General features: G+C 43.9%; 1 long non-coding RNA gene across 1 annotated transcript; it reads left to right on the top strand.

Annotated features, from left to right (window-relative positions):
- The first annotated feature begins 5173 nt into the window (after positions 1–5173).
- On the top strand, positions 5174–7025 carry LOC141502781 (uncharacterized). The gene is made up of 3 exons (XR_012472651.1): positions 5174–5388; positions 5936–6083; positions 6934–7025. It is a non-coding gene; the product is annotated as an uncharacterized LOC141502781 (long non-coding RNA).
- Positions 7026–7241: the final 216 nt, after the last annotated feature.

The following is a 7241-nucleotide window of genomic DNA, read 5'->3' on the forward strand; positions in this document are numbered from 1 at the left end:
TAACTTGGTTTTGCGTGGGAGCTTGTTTCTCCGGGCGGCCCTATGCCGGCCTTGAACAAACGGAGGCGCTTTGGTTGCAATGAGATACACAGGCACGTACATTCCCGCCCTTCCTCCCCCAGCACCCTCCTCTGGGGAAAGGTGTTTGTTTTGTTTTCCTCTTAGTTTTCTAGTGAAATCCCAGGCAGTGAGGGGTTTTTTACATCCATTAAGAACCAGTGACTCGGAGCACGTGCTGGTGGCATCCTTCCCGCGCTTCGCAGAACTTCCAATTCCATCCCTCCCACCTGAGATCTGGAGGGGAGGGGGCAGGAGGCGGGGTTCTTTGGGGTCTTGGTTTACTCCCCGTTGACTCTGGGGGGCGGATGGGTAGTTGTAGGACAACATAGAGGCTAGAGAACTCTTTTGGACGGACTCGGGACTTATTCGGGCACTCAGGTGGCATCTGATCCTGAGGGGATCCCTAAGAAATTGGGGGAAAGGGCAGATTTTCCTTCTCCCCCCCCCATCTTTCTTTCTCTCTCTTCTCTTCCCTTTCTCCTTACCTCTGTTTCCTTTTATTTATTTTGGCCCACCTGTTGACCTTTCCTCCCCCCCCCCCCCCATCCCTTTCTCTTTCCCTTCATTCCAGACCTAGTGAGTCCTTAAATTCTGGAGTGTGCTCGGGACGGTGACTGAAGACTGCGGCGGTGGAGGAACTGAAATCTTCAATTAGGTTTATGTCACCTATTTTCACCCGATCTTTACCAAAGATGACGGGGGTAATTACCACAAAGTACCTTTCGCATTCCCTGCCTTTCTCTGGGGTCTTGATCCATCCGTCTGTAGTAAAAGACTCTTTCCCTTTGATCCTTCCCTAGCAATACTCGCATAAGGTACGATGGGTAAATTGTTTAGGGATTCAGTTTAGGTGCTGACCAAGGGGCTGAACTTGAATAAGAAGCTCCTGAAGTTTCTCCTTGCGTTGAGCTTTTTGCCTAACTGGAAAATGAAGTTCTGCAGCGTCATTAATATTTAATATATCGGTGTGGTTTGTGGTGAGACAGGAAGGTCCCCTCCTCCGAGAAGTCCGAGTCACAGAGGCTCTTTCAGGAGGATAGTTGGTAAAGGTGGCTGGGGCAGACAGGGGGGCACTACAGGAAATGACCGGGCACTACAGCATCTCTAAGGTCAGCTCCGGAGGAGTATGCCAATTTTTGAACTCCAAAGGTGGGAAGCTTCCATTTACAGAGAGCTAAGTGGCCTCATTCACCCTGTTTATACTTAATATTAAGACATAAGAATCACATTAGTCTGCAGCAGACCATCAAGGACAAGGAAAAACAAAACAAAACAAAGGAGAAATAGTTCATCCAGAGTCCTACTGGTAAAAGTGTTTATTCTTTACTTTGGTAAGGAATATAATTTGTTCACGATCCACTCGGTAAACAAAATGCCTTTGTATGGACCGCAGAGCACCTTCCAAAATAATCAATACAACCTGCATTATGGCCTGGTCTAAGGTCGCCTGCCAGAGAATGCGTTTCAGATTTACCTATCTTTTCCCTTTGGGAGACTCGGAGTCCGCAAAACTAAAATTCTAAAGACAGGCTCCTCCCTAGAGTAGAGGCGTGAGATGGAGGCTTGGGAAGAAAGACGAAAGCCCTGGAGTTGGATTTGAGAGACGCAGGGTTGAGGAGAATCCCAGAACTATCGAGGTGTTTAGTCAGGAGAACTGAGCCTGGGGTCTCTTTTCTCCTTTTACTGCTAACAACTTTCCCAAATCTGTCCTCATCAGTAAAGTGAAGGATTGGTTCAGACTACCCCTGAGGTGCTTTCTAGTTCTATGTCGAAGAGTCTATGACTTGAGAGGAAATGAATCGTGTTTTAAAGTGTGCGTACTGTTGTGTCTCTAAGAAAGCTGTGAGGAATATAGGTAGTGCCAGTAAGTATCATTAGCCGTTTCCATTTTCCATCGAGGTTGTCGTCCATGGTCACGCAGGTGCTGTCCGTGGCTTCATTTGAACCCTCTCCAAGACACACAAGCCCAGTGCTTGTTCTGCTACTGTCTCTCTGTTTGACACAGACATTCCCTCTTCTCTGCCCACCCCGGCAAAGTTCAGACTACCGATTCAGACTACTCTTTTGTCTGTCCGGAATAAGACAAGTCTTTACAGCCAGAAGTTGCGTTCCTCGATTCCTGCCAGACAGCGTCCGTGTGAAGGGCTAGATGGCCTCTCAGCCTTGATTACTGACTGCAGGAGACGATACCGGCCGTCCAGAGAGGAGGGCAAGCGAAGTCAGGAAGGAAACCATAAAGGCAAACGTTCCTGGGAGGGATTCGTGTCAGTACAGAGCGTCCACGGCGGCCCCTGGGGCATTGAACTATTTCCTCTGCTGTGTGATGCTGTCCACCGCTCTGTGAAATTGTTTGTTTACGCTGAGACATCTGATGAGCATCAGGAGGTGAGGGCGGGCTGCGCGGGATGACGGGGGTGGGGGGATTTCCAGCCTCTGTTTCTTGGCAGGGAGCGATCGGGCCTTCCAGATGCGGAGAGCTTTTTGTCCTCAGTTCCCGCACCCTCAGGTGGCTGGGGTGCCCCTCATCGGAGATTCTAGAAATTGAGAGTTCCTCCACTGCAGCCCCGTCGGCTCTTGCCAATGGGACTTGCTTGGATCCCCCAACCCTGTTCCTGGCAGCGGGATTCCCGGTCTGCCAGAGGCAAACGTCGTCTTGTCCTCCGAGGCGCACACAAAAGATGGCCTCACAGGCAGACAGGCAGGCAGGCAGGCAGGGAAGTCTGCTCCGGACGGTGTGAAACACCCTAGGCAAGCCTAATGGTGCGCATGCACACGCAATCTCCAACACAGTGGCGAGGTGTGCACTTGGCGTGTTCACCTTGGGTCATGGGTCGCCACACACAGAGTCTTAGAAGCCTCAAGACAAGGCACAAAGTCTGTTGGAATCACCAGCCAAACTGCCGGGAGAGCCCTTTACTCTGAGCACTAGCTCCTTGTGTCCTCCTTCCAGACCTCTCCTAGGCTGCATCGACTTCTCTTCAATCTACATTTAATAAGCACCAACTCTGAGTAGAATAAGGACAAAAATCCTTGCCCTCAGGAAGCTTATAATCTGGTAGAGAGATCCGATACTTGAATAACCAGAGTGAACCACAAACACCTGAGTATTGCAATGTGCTGGGCCTGGGGAATGAGATCGGCTAAATGGACTTGGGGAAAGGGGATCAGAGAATCATGGTAGCAGGCGTATAGGTCATTTTTACAATTACACCTTTAAAGAAAAACTAAAGCGACATGAATATTAGTTGTATATTTATTTAACTTTATATGTACATATTATATTTAACTTAATAATAGACCTCAGATACTTATATTTATGTGATTGGGGTCCATTATTAAGAGGCCATTATTAAGTGATCCTATATCTCAGGTTCATTAACAATCCTCTCACTCAGAAGCACTAATATGCTTATTTTAAATATCACAGGGAAATTATATCACCATCAAATAATGTCTGAGAGGGGGGTGGATAAACCTTTGGGCTTGGAATTCAGAAGACCTAAGTTCAGACATTTAACTAGCTGTTTAACTTTGGGATAATTAATCACTGAACTTCAGTTTCTTCTACTATAAAATGAGGATATTAATAAGCACCTGCTTCCGACGTTGTTGTGAGGATTAGCTGACATAGCATTTATAAAGTACCTTGCACATAGTAGGCACTTGTTTCCTTTCTTTTGGTCTTATTCTTTCTTAGTTGTAGTCCAAAAATTTGGATCAGAGGAGGTACTCAACTTCTTAACAGAGCAAAAAAAAAAAGAAAGAAAGAAAGAAAGAAAGGAAGGAAGGAAGGAAGGAAGGAAGGAAGGAAGAAAGAAAGAAAGAAAGAAAGAAAGAAAGAAAGAAAGAAAGAAAGAAAGGAAGAAAGAAAGAAAGAAAAATGTCTCACCCTCTTTTGGGAAAAAGCCTTCCTGAATTTAGTTAGGCTTCAACTATGAATTGAACTCAGGGCAGGTAGGTGTTGAGGTGGATAGAACTTTGGAATCAGGAGGACCTGAGTTCAAATCCAGCTTCGGATATTTATTGATTGACTGTGGGATCCTGGACAAGTCATTTAATCTTCTTTGCCTCAGTTTCCTCATCTATCAAATGAGCTGCAGAAGAAAATGGCAAACCACTCCAGTATCTTTGCCAAGAAAACCCCACAAAGGAGTCATCAGGAGTTTGACAACTGAAAAAAAAGACTCAACAACAACTATTTTGAATACAAACACATCTGTCTCGAGTGACAAATAAGTCTTACTTCAACATTAAGCCAAGAAACAGATGGCTAAGCTGACTACCTTGTAGTTTCCAAGACTTACTGTGGGTGAAAAAAATTATCATCCTGAAACCAACCAGGTGGGGAAATTTAGGTAGGCTAGCTTTCCATCAAAAGATAGTCTCTTAACAAGAAATTATAGCTGTACATTAATTTACAGTCTCCAAAAACATCACATTATGTTATTTTGTTCTCACAATAAATCTATGAGTAAGAACAGCTTATGTGTTATTGTTTTCCAGGGTGGAATAATAAAAGGCCTGGTACAGGATGTGCCAAATGTACCCCAGGCACATTCTAATGTCTCAAACAGTTTTTTTGAGACTTTTTGTTTATGTATTTGTAGTTAATCTATTATTTTTTAAAATTTCAGTTTCAGTTTAAATTGATGAATAAAAATATTCTTTATGATTACTTATTCAATAAATATTTGCATACCCCTTTGAAATATGCTGCCCCTTCCTGTGGAAGTATTGAATATAGGTTCAAATCCTGACTTAGGGGTATTGGTGCTGTCACATAATTGATTGTGCCATCTGGGCCAAGTCATAGTCTCCTATGTAAAATATGGTTAATAATATTTCTTACAGTATCCACTTCAAGTTTTCCCCTTATTCCAGAAAGGACTTTGCCCACATAGAGCTATATACAGAAATGAACTATTATTTTACAAATGAGGAAACTCAAAGAGATTAAATAGCTTTCCAAGGAGTGACCCTAGAACCCAGATTCAACCTAAGCCCTGTGTTCTTTCCCCTTGCCCACTGTACACTATGCCTTTCAGTAATGGACACAATCAGTTTAAAAGCCACGAAAAGAAAACTTCAGGCAGTCTTCGCTGGAGACCTTGGCACAACATCTTTCTCCACCCTCCTCTTTCTGGGACTCCCAGATCCCAGGATTTTCCAGCTTTTCCCATAAGTTCGGGGAAGAGCCCTGGAAGCGCCGGAGGAGTCGAGTTTGGGGAACGGCTAGTCTTACCTGAGAAGCGGCAGACTGGCGGCCCTCCCGGGCTCTCTTCGTGAGCCCGACCCGGCACACACCTTGCTCCCGCCGCGGAAAGCAAGGTGACCATGGCCACTCTCTTAAAATCACAATGCTGCAGCAAGGCCTCCCTCTCTCTTCTGTGAGGCTGAAGCTGGACCACCTCTAGTCTCTTCATTCTTGATCTCCTCCCTTTGGGACTTTCAAAGAGGCATCTGCAGCTGCGGTTGGGGTGGGGATGGGGGAGGGTAGAGCAAAGATGGGGATAGCAAGGGGGGGTTTTGGGGGACTAGTATCCCTCTGATTCCCTAAACTTAAGGTCTTGGGAGAAGACGAGAAGCCCTTTTCAAGTTTTGGTTTCCCATTGCAAAAGTTAAATGAATCAGGGATCTGTTTGGGGATGCTTTTGACCACAGAAAGCTACTTTTAGAGATTTATATGATTCGTGATAAAAGGCAGTATTAACTTAAGCCAGTTTGGTATTGGGCGGATGAACCCCAGACTGGCAAGCCAGGAGCCCTGGGCTAAAGTTTCGGCCCTAGATATGAACCCTGGCCAAAGTAGCTTATCTTCTCTGGTTCTTCTTTTGTAAAACACGGATTACTTGAATTGGTTTTTGTTTCGATCCAGACGGGTGAGTGCATCGGCTTTTGGAGTTCCCAGTGAGGAAATTCCCAATTACCAAAGCAGATCAGGACTTTGCAGCTCAGAGTCTTCAGTGACCCAGAGACTTGGGCCGGGTCACAGTGTGTCAGAGATGACACTTGAATGAATTCAGGTACTGGCATAAGATTCTAATATCATAATGTATATACAGCAATTGGCAAATTATGAATTACTATTTAATTAGCTCCAGCCACAATTCAGTTGAAATTAATACATGCTTATTGAACAGAGGATACAGCTCTGGGTCTGGAGACAGGAAGATCTGAGTTCAAATTCAGCCTCACTTATTGAGTGATTTTCAGTGAGTCATTTAACCTCTGTTTGCCTCAGACGTCCTGATTCATATCTGGCCACTGGATCTTAAATGACTCTGAAGGAGAAAATGAGATATAGCACACCATCCCCTCATTCAAATTCAATTCACATGCTTGTCATGGTATCACCTCCCTGATGTCATGGTCTCCTTCAAGAATGAAGGACAAACATTATTATTATTATTTGCCTCAGTTTCCCCATCTATAAATTGTAGGAATCAAATGAGGTAATATTTGTAAATATCTTAGAATAGTGTCTAGCATATAGTAGGCATCAATAAATGCCATATGGGAAGGGTAGGTACTATTTGGGTTGTATTGGAGGTGGTGGGGCAGCTAGGTAGAGTTTCAGGCTTGGAGTCAGGAAGACCTGAGTTCAAATGTGACCTCAGACACATACTAACTTATGCAGGTCATAACTTGGGCAAATTTCAGTCTCTGTTTCCTCATCAGTAAAATGGGGATAATATAGCATTTATTCTCCTGGTTATTGTGAGCATCAAATAAGATAATAATTATAAAGAACTTAGGACAGTAGTGCTGGACTGTGAAATATATGTATATATGTGTGAGTGTGTATGTGTATAATATGATATATAAATGTTGTTGCTATTATTATTAATATAATTATTGCTTTCATTATTCCAGTGACCTGAAAGAATGACTGACCCTGGGAAAAGTGATCTGCTGCTGCTGGGATCCCACAAAACATTTTAAGTCCACCTGGTTCCTCAGGATTCACAGAGATCTGGATGAGAAATTTATTAGAAATCTCTTTTCTTCACCAGCTCCTCTTCAGAATCAAGTAGCCTATATATATATATATATATATATATATATATATATATATATATATCTCACAATTTGAGAAAAAGTAGGGAACAAATATAGTATCCCCACTACAGATGAAGAAACAGAGTTTGGCTCAATGACCTCAGAAATGCAGGTCAAAAATT

Source organism: Macrotis lagotis, chromosome X (assembly GCF_037893015.1).
Source record: "Macrotis lagotis isolate mMagLag1 chromosome X, bilby.v1.9.chrom.fasta, whole genome shotgun sequence".
NCBI classification, from domain to species: domain Eukaryota; kingdom Metazoa; phylum Chordata; class Mammalia; order Peramelemorphia; family Peramelidae; genus Macrotis; species Macrotis lagotis.